The sequence below is a fragment of the Heptranchias perlo genome, unplaced genomic scaffold, assembly GCF_035084215.1.
Source record: "Heptranchias perlo isolate sHepPer1 unplaced genomic scaffold, sHepPer1.hap1 HAP1_SCAFFOLD_219, whole genome shotgun sequence".
Classification (NCBI taxonomy): domain Eukaryota; kingdom Metazoa; phylum Chordata; class Chondrichthyes; order Hexanchiformes; family Hexanchidae; genus Heptranchias; species Heptranchias perlo.
This window is the reverse complement of record NW_027139233.1, coordinates 337,476-355,100: the sequence shown is the minus strand read 5'-3', so window position 1 is coordinate 355,100 and position 17,625 is coordinate 337,476. Positions and strand designations below refer to the sequence as shown.

General features: G+C 52.0%; 1 protein-coding gene across 2 annotated transcripts in view; it reads left to right on the top strand.

The window, feature by feature from the left end:
- The window catches only part of pcbp4 (poly(rC) binding protein 4), a 50,636-nt gene that overhangs the window by 4,093 nt on the left and 28,918 nt on the right, over positions 1–17,625 (top strand). Inside the window, exon 1 of one of the 2 annotated variants that reach the window (XM_067978075.1) lies at positions 3,316–3,565. The exons of the other annotated variant lie outside the window; for it this stretch is intronic. The gene's annotated coding sequence lies outside the window, so the exon portion shown is untranslated. Of the gene's footprint in view, positions 1–3,315; positions 3,566–17,625 lie in introns of those variants that run through there. 2 annotated transcript variants of the gene reach the window in all.

The window sequence follows — 17,625 nt, the reverse complement described above, 5'->3', positions numbered from 1 at the left end:
AGTGAGGCAGCACCTGTGGAGAAAGGAACAGAGTTAACATTTCAGGTCAAAGACCTTTCGTCAGAACTGGAAGAAGTTAAATCAGACGAGAGGGATTTCCACACTCTGGGGTGATGTCGGGAAGCACTTTTTCGCACAATGGGAAGTGGAAATCTGGAACTCGCTCCCCCAAAAGGCTGTGGATTCTGGGGGTCAGTTGAAACTTTCAAGGCTGAGATCGATAGATTTTTGTTGGGTAAGAATATCAGGGGATGTGGAGCTACAGCGGGTAAATGGAGTTGAGGTACAGATCAGCCATGATCGAATTGAATGACGGAACAGGCTCGAGGGGCCGAATGGCCTCCTCCTGTTCCTATGTCAGGAGGAATCCTGGGACCTTCATGGTGTGGCTGTGTGGTGGGTGGTGTATTTACTCACTGAGGCATTGGGGGAGCTGTACCCTGTATCTTGCAGTCGATATAACAGCCCATATAATGTCAAAAACTGTATCGCGTTGGACTAGTTTTAACCCACCGCCCCCCCCCCCATGCTGCCTAGAATGGAGTGTTCGGGGTGGGGGTGTAAAATAGAGACCTGCCCTCAGGCTTGGTGACGCACTCACGCCGACTGCCATTTTAACTCCCGGGCTTCAGGAGACGTGTGAGACCCTCGAACACAGGCAGCCGAGGGCCTCATTAAAATGCAAAAGTCAGGGCCTGATGATGTAATTGAGATCCCGATCCCATTTTGATGTGCAGTTGGCGCCCAATGGAAAACTGTGCACCAAAGAGCAGCGGGCCAAGAAGGTTAGGTGAATTTAAGACTTCCTTCTGGGCCTGGAGGAGCCAGGCTGCCTCCGAGTTCCACAAGGAAACCTTTGGGCCTCTCCTGTACTCCCCGACTGCCGTCATTGTTCCCACGGGTCCCTGGCGGCGACCTCCATTTCCGCTGATTTTGGTTGGGGGGCAGTTGTTACCTCTAGACTCGACTATTCCAATGCTCTCCTGGCCGGCCTCCCATCTTCCACCCTCCGTAAACTTGAGCTCATCCAAAACTCTGCTGCCCGTATCCTAACTCGCACCAAGTCTCATTCACCCATCACCCCTGGGCTCGCTGACCTCCATCGGCTTCCAGTCTGACAATGCCTCGATTTTAAAATTCTCATCCTTGTTTTAAAATCCCTCCACGGCCTCGTCCCTCCCTATCTCTGTAACCTCCTCCAGCCCTATAACCCCCCGAGATCTCTGCGCTCCTCCAACTCTGGTCTCTTGTGCATCCCCTGATTTTAATTGCTCCACCATTGGCGGCCGTGCCTTCAGCTGTCTAGGCCCTAAGCTCTGGAATTCCCTCCCCAAACCTCTCCGCCTCTCTACCTCTCTCTCCTCCTTTAGGATGATCCTTAAAACCTACTTCTTTGACCAAGCTTTTGGTCACCTGTCCTAATATCTCCTTATGTGGCTCAGTGTCAAATTTTGTTTGATAATCGCTCCTGTGAAGCTCCGTTTTACTATGTTGAAGGTGCTATATAAATGCAAATTCTTGTGTGTTGGGTCTAGAGTACGGGAATGAGGCCCGGGAGTTAAAATGGCCCAGGGCACGTGCTGGTGAGTTGGGGCAAGCTGACCACTTCCCCCGGAGGCCCCACACTGACCCTTCAATTTGCTTCTGAGACATAATGAGACGTTGTATAAGCACAAGTCTTTGAAACTAACGTGACCCTTGACCCTCATTCTGTGGAGCCAAACTGGGGTTGGTTGATGAGTGAACACTTTAACCACTAATTTTCACCGTTCATGCAAGACTGAATTGAAATTGTCAGAGTCTTCAATCTAACAGGATTAATGGGTTGCCTCTTGTAGTCGATGAGTCTAGTTGAGTGGAATGGCACCAACTGACCTTGGTTGTTAGCACAGCCGGGGGGGAGGGCTGCTTGGCAATGGGATGGTTCGTCTGGGCCTGACAGCTGGCCACTGTACGTCAGTACCAATGTCTGGTCTTGCCTCAGCCTGAGAATAGCCCGGTTACTATTGGAGAAAAGATGACTGGTTTAGGGATAGGGTTAGCATGATTTAGCTCTGAAATATCGAGAGGTATTTGGCTGCGGGCAGAGAACTGGTGGGCGCTGCTCTAAAATGAACAAATCTCAAGTGGACTGAGACTTGGCTCAGTGGTATCGTTCCCGCCTGAGTCGGAAGATGCAGGGTTCGAACCCCGCTCAGGCCGGAGCCCCAGCCCGCGCCGGCGAGGGGAGGCCGGAGCCCCAGCCGGCGAGGGGAGGCCGGAGCCCCAGCCCGCGCCGGCGAGGGGAGGCCGGAGCCCCAGCCCGCGCCGGCGAGGGGAGGCCGGAGCCCCAGCCCGCGCCGGCGAGGGGAGGCCGGAGCCCCAGCCCGCGCCGGCGAGGGGAGGCCGGAGCCCCAGCCCGCGCCGGCGAGGGGAGGCCGGAGCCCCAGCCCGTGCCGGCGAGGGGAGGCCGGAGCCCCAGCCCTGAATTCTGGAGCACTCTCATCGTATGGATTGTGGGAGCTGATAATACCCTCCCGCCGTGCAGGACTAACCCCCCTATCGACCGGTATAAAGATGGTTACAGACGTGGAAGGAATGTTCACGTCATGGCCGATCACACTGTTAATCAGCCTGCGAATCCTTCACACTGTCCTCCCAAAGGGTAGAGTGTGAAGATACGAAAACAAGCCTCAAGTGAGAGTAAAAGTTCGAAGGAAGGTCTCCCCCACAGGACTCCCAGCTAAAGCAGCTGCTGCTGAGACAACGAATAGGAGGTGGATAGATATGTGGTGGGGAAGGGGATCGATGATACCAAAAAGATGAAACCCTCCACAGGACACGATGGATGGTTCCCTGGAGAAGGAGCAGGAGCAGGCCAGGGTTGATTAGTGGGGTTGGGAGGGGTAAATGAATATTGTACAATTGTGATTACCCCTGGGGATAGGGGAGTGTTGATAAGAGTCTGAATTGGATGTTTCCTTGACTGTAACATTCAAATGGTGTCTTTAATCTTGGTTCATCGATTTAATTTTCAGACGGTGGTTTTGATTTAAAGATCTGTTTTTGTTCCATTGTAAACCAAATGCTGACACCGTCCTATCTCTGTGAATTAGTCTTGTGTTTTACAAAGTTGGCCTTCCCGGTTTAGTTGAGTTTGTGAGCACAGTATTGTTGGTTTGGTTGTAACAATCTCCTGTACTAATCGGCAGGTTGGACTGGCCGTTGTTCGATTTGATCTGGGAAATCAGACCATCTCAGATCTGTGTTGGTTTTGTCTCCTAAAGGGTTAAAAAAAGCAAGAAGTTTTGCAACCGCCCCTTTTTGAGACTGGGGGAGGGGCTTTATCCCTTTATCCTCCCCTCTCTCTCTCTCTCTTTGTTAATTTTAGCAGAACAGTGGATGTGAGCAAGAAGTGGTTGTAATGTCTAAGGGAAGGACCGACTGACCATTTGTGTGTTCCGTGCTGCTTAACGGTGTGAAACTCGACTAAATCCAGGAAGTGAGTGGGGTAGGCCCTTGTTTACCTCACCGGATGCTAAGGCAGAGTACAGAAGAGTGATAGCTTCGAGATCAAAAGACAAAGGTAGGGACAGCTGTTAGACTGCAGAGTGGGCTAAACCGTACAGGGCCTTTGGAAGGAGCTGGATTCACGCACTGAAAGGCTTTTCCTCATTCCTTGTTTTCAAATCCCTCCGTGGCCTCGCCCCTCCCTATCTCCCTCCAGCCCCACAACCCTCCGAGATCTCTGCGTTCCTCTAACTCTGGCCTCTTGCGCATCCCCGATTTTAATCGCTCCACCATTGGCGGCCGTGCCTTCAGCTGCCTAGGCCCTAAGCTCTGGAATTCCCCTCCCTAAACCTCACCGTCTCTCTACCTCTCTCTCTCTCCTCTTAAGACGATCCTCAAAACCCACCTCTTTGACCAAGCTTTTGGTCATCTGTCCTAATCTCCTTATGTGGCTCGGTGTCAAATTTTGTTTGATAATCGCTCCTGTGAAGCGCCTTGGGTCGTTTTGCTATGTTAACGGCGCTATATAAAGGCACGTTGTTGTTTCGTTCCTGTGTTCCTTTTCACCACAGTCAGAGACTGCGTAGAGACTCATGACTGTAAAGCCATCAGGCTTAACGTCACTGCTCTGAGCAGATGTCCTGGGGAGCGGTATTCTTTTGTAGCCTTTCAGAGGGAGAGGGGGGAGGGAGCATGGCAGGGGTGATCTGCAGCAGTAACTTGAGACTATCTCCTCTGGGGGGTTTATTTAGACCTTTTCAATTGTGAGAATGCGACAGAGAGGCTCTCGAGCCTGGGAGTTAGGCCGGTGGGCCCTTTAATTCAACAATGGATCCAAGTGACAGCTGTCCTGTCAGAATGTGGATAAGCCGCCCGATTGAAGGATAAGTCCAAAGGTCATTGCGGTCGATCTTCCATCCTCCACATGCAAACCCTTCTGCTTTATCCATTAACCGGTTCTCCCCTGATCCTGGTGATTGACGACTGCTGGGATTGCTTGCAAGGGCCTACAAGGTGATGTCATAAATCACCAGCCCATTCAGGGAAATTAAAGAGGGGGATAAAGAGGGAAATTTCCACATCCCCTCACTCGCTCCATACTGGGTGTAAATAGTTGGAGAGTGGACTGCACACTGAGAGCAGCTCTCTGAAGAACAGCACTGTTCCATAAGAGAAAAATTTTCTTATAGGGGAACGGTGCCACAGTTTTCATGTGGGACTTTACTGAATATAGTCCACTATTTAACGACCTTCCTTGTCTTACGGTGACCGTGTCAGCTGTAGTTAAGTGGGTAGCACTCTCACCTCTGAGTCAGAAGGTCGTGGGTTCAAGTCCCACTCCAGAGACTTGAGCGCAAAACCCAGGCTGACACTTCAGTACAGTATCGAGGGAGTGCTGCACTGTTGGAGGCGCCGTCTTTCTGATGCAACATCAAACCGAGGCCCTGTCTGCCCTCTTAGATTGATGTAAAAGATCCCATGACACTATTTGAAGAAGAGCAGGGGAGTTCTCCCCGGTGTCCTGGCCAATATTTATCCCTTAACCAGCATCACTAAAACAGATGATCTGGTCATTATCACATTGCTGTTTGTGGGAGCTTGCTGTGTGCAAATTGGCTGCTGCATTTCCTACATTACAACAGTGACTGCACTTCAAAAGTACTTAATTGACTGTAAAATGCTTTGGGACGTCCTGAGGCTGTGAAAGGTGATATATAAATGCAAGTTCGTTTGTTCTTTCTTAACCGTGGTGATTTAGCCCAAAGAGTCCGTGATCTATTTAACCTGAACTGTACTGGAGGTGTGATTGGTAAACGGACCAGATAGAAGTTTGCAATGATAGAGGGATCACGCCAGCTTCAAGAAAAATATATTTGCCTAGTGGCTCGGTGGGTAAATGACCTGCCCGGTGGAGTAGATGCCACACAGACCAGAAAGGGCCCTGGGTGCTGGTCTGTGCTGAACTAGCTGATTTCAGCACCATTGGCCTCAGTACCTCTGGGGTTTGAAGGTAACTCCTGACCGCTGTCCAGTGACCTGCCTACTAGGAAGTGTACATGTGTGGTAATCGGAATTGGCTGTGATGTCCCCCATGGTGGAATAGCCTGTTGCCATTCACACACGAGGCCCCTTGGGGTGAGAGAGTGCAAGGCAGCTGATGCCAGCAGGAGTTGGTTGCCTTCAGGGGGAGGGGCAGAAACCCTGGCTCGGCCGCTTTGCCTGCCCCATTCAAAGGTGCTGAGGTCAGTGCTGACAGCCTGACGGCCAAACCAGCTGACATCGAACTCGGCACAGACCAGTGACTCAAACTGGATCCTTCCTGGGCAGCCGGAGAGGGAGCCTTGAGATGTCTCTCTCCCTTTTTTTTTCCTCTTGTTTTCTCGCTCTCTTGTTCTCTCTCAATCTGCACGAGAGTGAGAAGAGAGTCACTGAATATAAACGTCTGCATCAGACGAAGGATGCCGGTGTCTGTGGGTGTATAATTAAACAGGCTGCAGCTGAGTTAGACAGATCAGGCAAAAGCTGCTTTAGTTCTCACAAAGCCGAGTGATTATTTAAGAGTGACGAGCTGCAATTAGTGCCAGGGAGCGAGAGGAGATGGGGACTGGCTGCTCCAATTATCTGATATTAGCCAGACAGGGCTAATTTCCATCAGTCTCACAAACGCCGCTGTGTAATCCAACTCTTGCTGTGTAATTGTTGTATACAACCTCCCAATAACACCTAAAGCTAAAAACAGACTCCCTAATGCTCCCAGTGCCTTGCAGGATACCCATCAAATACTTTTCAGTCTGACTAACTTCACCTCTTGTTCTTAAAGTTTCCCTCAGTAAGTACTCCAGCTGAAACTTTTATAAATCACTGGTCAGGCCCCAGTATCGAGGAGTATTCTGTCCAATTCTGGGCACCACGTTTTAGGAAGGATGTCAAGGCCTTAGAGAGGGTGCAGAAGAGATTCACTAGAATGGTTCCAGGGATGAGGGACTTCAGTTATGTGGAGAGACTGGAGAAGCTGGGGTTGCTCTCCTTAGAGCAGAGAAGGTTAAGGGGAGATTTGATAGAGGTGTTCAAAATTATAAGGCGTTTTGATTGAGTCGATAAGGAGAAACTGTTTAGACTGGCAGGAGGGTCGGTAAGCAGAGGACACAGATTTAAGATAATTGGCAAAAGAACGAGGAGGAAATTAGGAGAATTTTTTTGCGCAGCAAATTGTTATGATCTGGAATACACTTCCTGAAAGGGTGTTGGAAGCAGATTCAATAGTGGCTTTCAAAAGGGAACTGGATAAATACTTGAGGACGATGGCATTGACTTCCTGGCTTTGACTAAAGCTTGGCTTGTGGGTGGCTTCACCTTTCCCCTTGCTGAAGCCTCCCCACTTGCCTATACTTTCCACCACCTGCCCCCCCCCCCCCCACTAACCATTGGGGAGGCAGAGGACCCTTATCACCAAATCTTACCTTGGCCTGTTCTCTTACTCCTCTGGAACCTTCTCCTCCTTCGAACACCTCGCCTTATTCCACTCCTCCTTTCATAATCCTCATTCTACCACGCCCCACCCTGAGTTTCTTCCCGAGATACCCTCCCTCCTTCCTCCCGCAACCTCTGGACCGAGTGATTCCTCATCCTCGATGATTTCCATCTCCATCAGTTTTCCTTGCTCTCACCTGAATTCACTGCCCTTTTCTCTTCCCTAAGCCTCTCCCCTCATATAAACTTTCCCACCCATATTCAAGGCCGCCCCTTCAACCTCACCATCTCCTGTGGCCTCTCTACTTCCATGGTCTCGATCATTTGACCAGGCCATCTCTAACCTTCTTTGTATCCCTCACCAACATCTTCCCCTTTCCAACTCCACTTCTTTCTGCATCCACACCTGGAAAAAACTCTCCCCCCTCCCCCCCCCCCATCCCTCCCTCTCCCCCCTCTCCCCCCTCTCTCCCTCTCCCCCCTCTCTCTCTCCCCCCTCCCCCCTCCCTCCCCTCTCTCTCCCCCCTCCCCCCTCCCTCCCCCCCCCCAATTCACTTACAATGGCACTTTCAAACTCCATTCGCCAATCTGCTCAACCACTCCCTCACCGCCATCTTTGATGTCCCTGTCCCCCATTAAAACCTTTACTCTCTCCCTCCCTGGTCATTCCCCGTGGTATGGCCTCCATCTTCACTCCCTCATCTCCAAGGGATGCTGACATGAGTCTATCTGGTGTATAACTGGTTTAGCCATTTGTCACCAGATCGGGCTCGACCTTGTCAAGTGCAATCAGGCCCTGCTCTCTGCCAAAACCATCCATTACTCCAGGATCACCCTGGAATGCAAAGAAAACCCCCAGCTTCTTTTCTCCACTGCCAACCGTCTCCTGAAACCTCTCTCCCCTGCCCTCTCCTCCCTCACCTCATGGACTTCTTTGTCAATAAGATTGAGACCATCTGTTCAGCTGCTTCTGCTCTTCCCCTTGACCACCACCTCGAGCCATGAACCCACGTCTTTCTGAACCCATTTCTTTCCCATCTCCCCTCGTGCCCTTTCCGAGCTCATCTTGTCCGTGAACTCACCTCCAGTTCCCTTGACCCCCATTCCCACTAAACTGCTGACCACCCAACTTCCCTTCCTGGCCCCCATGCTAGCTGATATTGTAAATGGTTCCCTCTTCTCGGGTACTGTCCCCCCTCCCTTTCAAAAATGCCATTGTCGCTCTCCTCAAAAAAAAAACCCCACCCTACACCTCTTTGTCCTTGAAAACCACCGTCCCATCTCCGACCTCCCTGTCCTCTCCAAACTGCTTGAACATGTTGTCACCGCCCAAATACGAGCTCATCTTTCCCTCAATTCCACATCTGAATCTCTCAAATCATGTTTCCGCCCCTGCAACAGCAATGAAACAGCCTGAATTAAAGTCACAAATGACCTCCTCTATGTCTGACCGTGGTGCACTATCCCTCCTTGATCTCTCTGCAGCCTTTGATACCGTGCCTCTCCTCCGCCGTCCAGCTGGGTGGGACTGCGCTCGCCTGGTTCCATTATTACCTATCTGACTATAGCCAGAGAATCTCCGGCAATGGCTTCTCCTCCTGCTGCTGCACCGTTACCTCTGGAGGCTCCCAAGGATCTATCTTTGATCCCTCCTCTTCCTCATCCACCTGCTGCCCCTCAGCGACATCCTCCAATGACGCGGGGTCAATTTCCACATGTACACTGACTACACCCACTGTCCCCTCTCGAGCCCCTTCCCCCTGCTGCCCCTCTCGAGCCCCTTCCCCCTGCTGCCCCTCTCGAGCCCCTTCCCCCTGCTGCCCCTCTCGAGCCCTCTGCCCGCTGCCCCTCTCAACCCTTCCCCGTCGCCGCTGCGTTGTCAGAGTGCTTGTCCGCTATCCAGCTGTGCTGACCTACATTTCCCATTTCCTCAATGCCTCCAATTTAAAACTCTCCTCCGTGGCCACGGCCCTCCCTATCTCTGCAATCCCCTCCAGGCCTACAACCCTCCCCACCCCCAAACCTCCGTTTGCCTTACTCTGGTCTGTTGTGCACCTTCCACCCGCTTCGCTCAACCGTTGGCGGCTCCCTCCCTCCCTAAACCTGTGCCCCTCCCTCCCTCTCTTTTGACCATCCTTAAAACCCATCTCTTTGTCCAAGCTTTGGTCACTACTAATATCTCCTTCCTTGGTTCAGCATCCACTTTTGTCTGTTAATGCCTCTCTGAAATGCACTATATAAATGCAAGATGCTGTTGTCCAACCTCGGGGACATCACTGCTGAGTCCTACTGTGCCACCTGATGTCCACACACACATCTATACACCTTTCCTGCGGGGTTCACTGGACTGCAGTGAGCAGCAGGGACCCTGGCTGAGATGAACGATTCCAGCACCGATCACTGATCAGATCTGCCAGCCCATGGTCTGTTCCACATAGGGATGTACGTTTATCTGGTGAGGTCACATGACTGGAGAATGCACACTCTGTGGGAGGAACAGGCTTGATGGGCCAATTGGCCACTTGTGACGCCATGTTTTTCCTACCCAAGCAGTTTTTTTTTTAATCCGGGTGATTGTGGTGAAAGAATATTTGATCCTACTGTAGAATTCTATTTAGATGCAATCCTTGTAATCGCTCCCCTTGAACGGTATTGCTGATCACGTTGTATCCAGATTTAGTACGTCCAGGTTTGTAGATTTGCCTGCGTGACAGTCCCTGCTTGTCAAAGTAATTTCTTGTTTGCAAAGTGCTTTGGGATTGTTTCTGAGAGATGTGACTTGGTGTCACAGTGAGTCGAGTCATTTAGCTGACCAGCTCGACCAGATGTAGCCGGGTCTGCTCAGTTTTGAAATGAATGGTTTTGAGTGATTTTTGTTGGTTTGTTTTGAGGTGTTGAGATCAAATATTGAGAAATTAGGCTTCAGTTATCCTGATTCTGATCTGGAATAGATCCTGATGCCTGTGTAGTATCTCTGACCTACCCCTGCATCATCATCCAGTCTTAACCCAGATATCTGCCTGATCCTCACAAGCATCAATGGGAAGGTGCACTTATATAGCGCCTTTAATCATAGAAAGTTATGGCACAGAAGGAGGCCATTCGGCCCATCGTGTCTGTGCCGGCCGATAAAGAGCCATCCAACTTAATCCCACTTTCGAGCACTTGGTCCATAGCCCTGTAGGTTACTGCACTTCAAGTGCACATCCAAGTACTCTTTAATATAGAAAAACATCGCAAAGTTGCTTCAAGGGCGCGTAATCAGATAAAAATGAACACCAAGTCCAAGGAGATATTAGGAGGGGTGAGTAAAAGCTTGATCAAAGAAGTGAGTTTAAGGAGTGTCTTAAAGGAGGGGGGGGGCAGTGGAGAGGTTTATGGAGGGAATTCAAGAGTGTGAGGCCTACGTGGCGGAAAGCACGGCCGCCAATGATGGGTGGGGGGGTGGAGAACAGCAATGAAAGCCCACCTTAAAAGTCTCATATCAGGAAAATTAGAGGCTCACCAGAATCTGAGGGCCCCTATTCAATGCGCAATCTCTTTCCTTCCCCCACCCCCCCCATATCAGCAAACAATCCCCGTTATCATCCCCCCCCTTTCAACACTGCCCCATTCCAGCAAACACACACAGTTCTTGTGGACATTCTGAAACAGATAATTATTCACCAGAATTGAGGGCTCCAAGGCGAGTCGATGGGAGTGAGCTGTTGTTCTCCCAAGGCCATTACCATTTCCCCTTCACTCACAGCAGTCAGATGCTGATAGTTGGCCGGTATGAGTGACTACTCTACTGGCCAAAAGTCGACTTCCTCCAGCTCACTGCGCCCATTTGAGTACCTGTTCTTCCCTCTCGATAATCCCATGTGCATGTGGCTTAGAATCGGTACAATGCAGACGAGGAAAAGCAGAGTCCGGGTGTCTGGGGGTTGAAAATTCTGACGTTGCTTAGCAAATGATTTTTTTGCTGCTTCCCAGTGCGGGTGTACACTGTGTGTACAGAATTGGTGTACACTGTGTGTACAGAATTGGTGTACACTGTGTGTACAGAATTGGTGTACACTGTGTGTACAGAATTGGTGTACACTGTGTGTACAGTAGTTTCTGAAGGCTGCCTGCGTAAGAAATACAGAAAAAGAGAAGGGTGAGAGAATGAGCTATGAAAGGGGTGAGCAGGACAGTTTGACTCTCTCTCAGTCCTCAGACGGGTCCCACATCATTGGATTTGTCTGCCACAGGATTCTGGGCTGTAGTGACAGTGTAACATGAGCCTCCCTCGGCTGAATATATCACAGGCAGAGAACACGTCGATTGCTCCATTATCCCCCTCCCCACCTACCGCCTTCCTGGATTTTGAAGTCACCTTGTAACCTGACCTGGTAATAAAGGGAGAGAAAATTAATTTATAAACCCATGACCTCTGAGGGAGAGGCTGACTGAGGGAGTCTGGCGCCTGGTTTACTTGCGGTTCTGTGTGGTACTGAACGCTGCTGCAAACTGGAAGTGCCTTTCCTTCTCGTCTCGGTGCTTTTCAATAAACACGAGGAAGATTTAACCCAGCAACTGCCCCTCTCGCCCAACCACCGCCCCTCGGGCAATAATTACTTCAGAATAAACCCCCCCGCTATCCTCAGCAAACATCCTCCCCTCCCTCCGTACTCTCATTTTCCATCCCCCTCAGCATACACTCCTTCAACACATACTGGCCATAGCAAATACTCCCCTTGGCACACACCCTCTTGCCACCTCACAGCCCCCCTGTTCAGCAAACAACCCCTGCCAATATACCCCTCTTGGCCAGCATCTCTCTCATCCTCCCCAATCCCCTCCCCATCTCCTCCGCAACAATGCCCCCGCTTGCTCTGGGACATTTGCCAGAGAAGGCCATTCAGCCACTCATCCCGACCGCCCCACGGCACTGGTACAATTGACCCCATCAGGCGCCTCGTTCCACGCATTTGGAGGTGGTTTTTAATGGGGCAGGATCAGTGCGGGGGAGGGTCTGAGGAGGGTGACCGACCCAAACTCTGTCGGTGCGAGGCCTGGTCAATTTTAACGGCCGGCCCTCCCGGCAGAACCCACTGCCTGGCTGGCAAGCAGGAGCGGCATTTCTGCTGGCAGGAGGCCGCCATTGAGGGCCTGTGGGAATGGTCCCCAACACTGAGGTAGGTAGATCAGGGAAGGGAGGAGGCCGGGGCAGGGAAGGCCCAAAGTTTCCTTGTGGAGCCTGAAGGAGCTCACATATAATTGGTGCAATGACTATGAACGTAGCCGTGACAGTCCGTGTCTGATTTCCCAGCCATTTGGGCTGTCACTAAATTAGTCGGAGGGCCTTTTTGTCTTAGGCGGCTTTTAGTGTCCGCCTGAAATGAACGCAGGCCTCAATTCAATATTATAATGAGGGGCCTGCACCCAAATTCAGGAAATTGGTTAAGACTAGTCGGGCTTGCGCTGCGAAAGCTCCGTCTGGTTTTTCAGGCTCAGCAGCGGCCGAACCTCCAGGCCTTAAAGGGACCACACAGAAGATACTGGCAGGTAAGTTTTTAGTTGCCTTAATGGGGAGCAGATGTGTTCCCCCTGCCTCCACATTAACACTTCAGGCTGCTGATGGCCCACACTTGCCACCCAACCCCCCTCCCCCCACCCCCGGACTTGCTTGGAGTCCAAGCTGGCCGACATTAGACAATTGGCGCCCGGTTCTCCCCGGATTTATTGCAATGAGGCCTGAGGTTGAATTTAGGGCGGATTTCGGGCATCTCTTCTGGCGCCTGGGTTTGGCCGGGTCGATCATGACTACATTATTGGGTGCTATGGAACTCGGGTCCCCCTCGTAACCAAAACTGAGATTAGAAAGGAGAGAGTTTTAAAAGCTGTCGCCTTTGGTCGCAGCTCTCCTGAGGTGGGGAAGGGGGAATCGGACAGGGTTCTAGATTTCCACTACAAGGTAGTTCTTCTCCCAAAAGGCCGTGGATGCTGGGGGTCAGTCGAATTGCTTAAGACTGAGATCGATTGATTTTTGTTGGGTAAGAGTTTCCAGGGATATGGAGCAAAGACAGGAAAATGGAGTTGAGGTGCAGCCATGATCTAATTGAACGGTAGAACAGGCTCGAGGGGCTGAATGGCCTACTCCTGTTCCTGTGTTCCCGCTCCTGATTTGTTAATCAGGGACCCCAGCGGTGTGGACGCTGGTTGGAGATGGGATTGGACTTGGTCGTGATGCTCTCTGGTCGAATAGCCCCTTGACTGTTCCAGTGCGCACCCAAAGAATGGCCCCTTGGGTGAGGTGCTGTGTTGGGGGAGGGAGGTTTGGGGTTGGGATCTGATGGAGTTTAAGGGCTGATTCTCCAAACGAGCAGTCCTGGTATGGAGCCTCCCCGTCTCCCCTCCCCCACCCAGAGCGCAGGCGATTGGCCCACCGTTTGCCCGGGTGTGGAGACGGGTTGCGAGGAGAGTCTGTGCACTGGGAGCACGTGTCTGGGAAAGTGTCCCTCACAGGAGTGTGTGACGGCCCCTGTCCGTCTGAATGGGAACTGGCTGTCCATGCACTTCCCATTGACATAACTGAAGTGAGATTACACATGAGGTCTTGTTCTGGGTCATTAAACCCCTGTATCCTGCCGTTTGATGTTGTTTCTGGGCATTAGACACACCAAGGTAATTTGGTGCAAATTGTGCTGCAGCACACGGTCGACACACTCCATCTCCACCTCATTTTACACCCGTTATCACAGGAAAAGCTCCTTCTGCAGCCTGTATCTAAATCTGTCTGTGTCTCAGACGCTGTACTCTGTCTTCCTCTCTAGTTTTTTTACATTGTAAAGACATGTTCCAGTGGCACCACTGGCAGACGTCTTAACGCAGTGTAAATCTCTCTGGCTGTCTGTCTCTCTGGCTGTCTGTCTGTCTCTGGCTGTCTGTCTGTCTCTGGCTGTCTGTCTGTCTCTGGCTGTCTGTCTGTCTCTGGCTGTCTGTCTGTCTCTGGCTGTCTGTCTGTCTGGCTGTCTGTCTCTCTGGCTGTCTGTCTCTCTGTCTGTCTGTCTCTCTGTCTGTCTCTCTGGCTGGCTGTCTCTCTGGCTGGCTGTCTCTCTGGCTGGCTGTCTCTCTGGCTGTCTGCCTCTCTGGCTGTCTGCCTCTCTGGCTGGCTGCCTCTCTGGCTGGCTGCCTCTCTGGCTGGCTGCCTCTCTGGCTGGCTGCCTCTCTGGCTGGCTGTCTCTCTGGCTGGCTGTCTCTCTGGCTGGCTGTCTCTCTGGCTGTCTGTCTCTCTGGCTGTCTGCCTCTCTGGCTGTCTGCCTCTCTGGCTGTCTGGCTGCCTCCCTCTCTGGCTGCCTCCCTCTCTGGCTGCCTCCCTCTCTGGCTGTCTGTCTGTCTGTCTCTGGCTGTCTGTCTGTCTGTCTGTCTCTGGCTGTCTGTCTGTCTGTCTCTGGCTGTCTGTCTGTCTGTCTCTGGCTGTCTCTCTGGCTGGCTGTCTCTCTGGCTGGCTGTCTGTATTGCCTGGTTTTTGAGTGGGCTGTGTGGAAATTTCGAAATTGCAAACCACACTCCACATGTCTGGTTTTAAAAATAGAAGACCATGTTTCCATTTATTTCTGTTTCTTGTGATTAGAGCTGTTGGTTATTAAGCTTGTTAAAGTTTTCAATAAATCTTCAGCATCAGCAAAATTAATGAGAACTCGAGCCATGCCCCCTCACGCCCCATCCTGCCTCTCTTCTCGCCCTCCCCATCCTGTTCCTGTGCAGTTTTCGACTTGGCAACAGTTAACGACTCCAATCTCTCCCCACCTTTCATCTGCGTATTTACAATTCTGGTTCTTTAAGTCGCTGAGGAGAAGTCATAAGTTTGCTGAAAACAGATCACTCTGTTTACAACATCACTCCTCCTCACCCCTCTCAATGGCTGGTGAGAGAGAGATGTACATAATCTATCCTCTGTACTTCTGTCTGTCTCCCTTGACGCATCTCCCAACCATCTTGGAAGTTTCTAGAACTATTCCAGGGAAGCCTTGCTATGTACCCGACACAGCCGCAGTCTTATCCCTGGACCCTTGCTACTGTCTCCGATTTTGCCCTTTGCCCTCTAACATCATTTTGCATCCTGCAGCAACCTCATCTCCAATGGTGATCAGCGCTCCTCCCTGTTTTTCCAGTCGAGCCTGGGCATACTGCCTGGAGACTGGGCTTTCCCACAGACACGTCTCTCACCAGCCTGTTTTTTTTTTAAAGAAGACTAACATTTATAAAACGCCTTTCACAACCTCAGGACATTCCAAAGCACTTTATGGCCAATGAAATACTTTTGAAGTGTAGTCACTGTTGCAATGTAGGAAATGTGGCAGCCAATTTGAACACAGCAAGGTCCCACAGAACAGCAATGTGTTAATCACCAGATAATCTGTTGGTTGAGGGATGAATACTAGCCCAGGACACAGGAGAACTCCCCTGCTCTTCGAAATAATGCTATGGGATCTTTTACGTCCACCTGAGAGGGCAGACTGGCCTCAGTTTAATATCACATCCGAAAGACGACACCTCCGACTGTGCAGCACTCCCTCAGCACTGCACTGAGTGTCAGCCTTCATTATGTGCTCATGTCTGGAGTGGGACTTGATCCCACGACCTCCTGTCTGAGGTAAGAGTGCTACCTCTGAGCCACGGCTGACACATTGAGAAGGACAAAATCCCGACCCAGGCCTCGCTCGATGGCCACTCTCTGGACTACTGTGCATGATGGGATGTGGCTCTACACCTCCAATTCCCCCATGTAGTGAGCCCCTCAGTTCAAACGTGACATGTGGGCCATTACTGAGTGTAGCCCTGCCCCCATCCCCTTCCCAGAAAGAGGGGGAAAAAATCACTACTGTTCTGAAAACATATTAAAACGGCACATCCTAAAGCTTCAGTAGAGTCTTTTCACCTCCTATCTGAAATATTGAGATAGTCCTACCTCCCAACAGCACTCCTCTCTCTCACTCACCACACAGCAACAGTAAATTTATTTGGCGCCTTTAACGTAGTGAAACATCCGACGGAGCTTCTAGGAGCGTAATCAAACAAAATTTGACACCGAGCCACATAAGATATTCGGACAGGTGACCAAAAGCTTGGCCAGAGGTAGGTTTTAAGCGTCTTAAAGGAGAGAGAGGCGGAGAGGTTTAGGAAGGGAATTCCAGAGCTTAGGGCCTAGGCAGCCGAAAGCCCGGCCACCAATGATGGAGTGATTAAAATCGGAGAAGCGTAAGAGGAGTGCAGAGATCTCGGAGGGTTGTACGGTTGGAGGAGATTATAGAGAGGGTCGAGGCCACGGGGGGGGGATTTGAACACAAAGATAATGATTTTAAAATGGAGGCGTTGCCGGCCCGGGAGCCAATGTAGGTCAGCGAGCACAGGGAGCGATGTGTGAACGGGACTTGGTGCGAGTTAGGACAGGCGCAGCAGAGTTTTGGATGAGCTCAAGTTTATGGAGGGCGGAAGATGGGAGGCCGGCCAGGAGAGCATTGGAATGGTTGAGTCTGGAGAAAATAAAGACATGGATGAGCTGAGGCAAGGGCGGAAATGAGTGATATCACAGAGATGGAAGCAGGTGCAATAGAAACACCAGCACCGACTCCCGGCTCAGCCCGCAGGCCCCAGCCCAGTGGGCCATGAGCCAAGGCCCAGAGACTGTGTCAGAGCTGTGAGCTGGGTCATGGGGGAGGGGGAGGTTGGGTGCAAGTGCCCCTTCCTCAGCCTGTATGGTCAGCACTGTTATGCAGGGGGAGTTGGCTTTCCCTGATTCATCCTGGGGGTGCTGGCTACCTGTATGCATGAGACCGGACACACTACCAAGAGGGGCATCACAGTTGAATCCAGTTTTCCGACCCGATTTTTGCAACAATCTCGCCCGACTTTGGTTTGCATTCCATCGAGTAAAGGAGATTGAGGGGTGACCTGATCGAGGTGTTTAAAATGATAACAAGGATTTGAGAGGGCAGATAAATTATTTCCTCTGGTGGGATGTCCAGAGCAAGAGGACACGACCTTGAGCTTAGAGCCAGGCCATGCAGGAGGGAAATCAGGAAGCATTTCTTTGCACAAAGGGTAGAGGAAACCTGGAACTCTTTTCAAGGCTGAGAGAGATGGATTAATGTTGGGGATTTGGAGCAAAGTGGGGGGGGGGTAAATGGTGTTGAGGCACAGATCAGCCTGGATGTGACATGACTGAATGGTGGGACAGGCTCAAGGGTCTGAACAGCCCGCTCCTGATGCACATTCTCCAGCAGGAAAGGCCGAGAGGAACAGGAACAGTGACTGCTCCAGCCCTGCAGGCACTCCGGCCCATTGGGACTGACTCTCCCGGTCTCTCTGTGTGAGGCTCAGGGGCACGGCCTGCCCGGTGCAGTGACTCGCTGGGCCGCGGGGGGCGGCGGCGGGGGCGAGCAGCGGGCCCGGTGCAGTGACTCGCTGGGCCGCGGGGGGCGGCGGCGGGGGCGGGGGGCGAGCAGCGGGCCCGGTGCAGTGACTCGCTGGGCCGCGGGGGGCGGCGGGCGGGGGCGAGCAGCGGGGCCCGGTGCAGTGACTCGCTTGGGCCGCGGGGGGCGGCGGCGGGGGCGAGCAGCGGGCCCGGTGCAGTGACTCGCTGGGCCGCGGGGGGCGGCGGCGGGGGGAGAGCGCGGGGCGAGCAGCGGGCCCGGA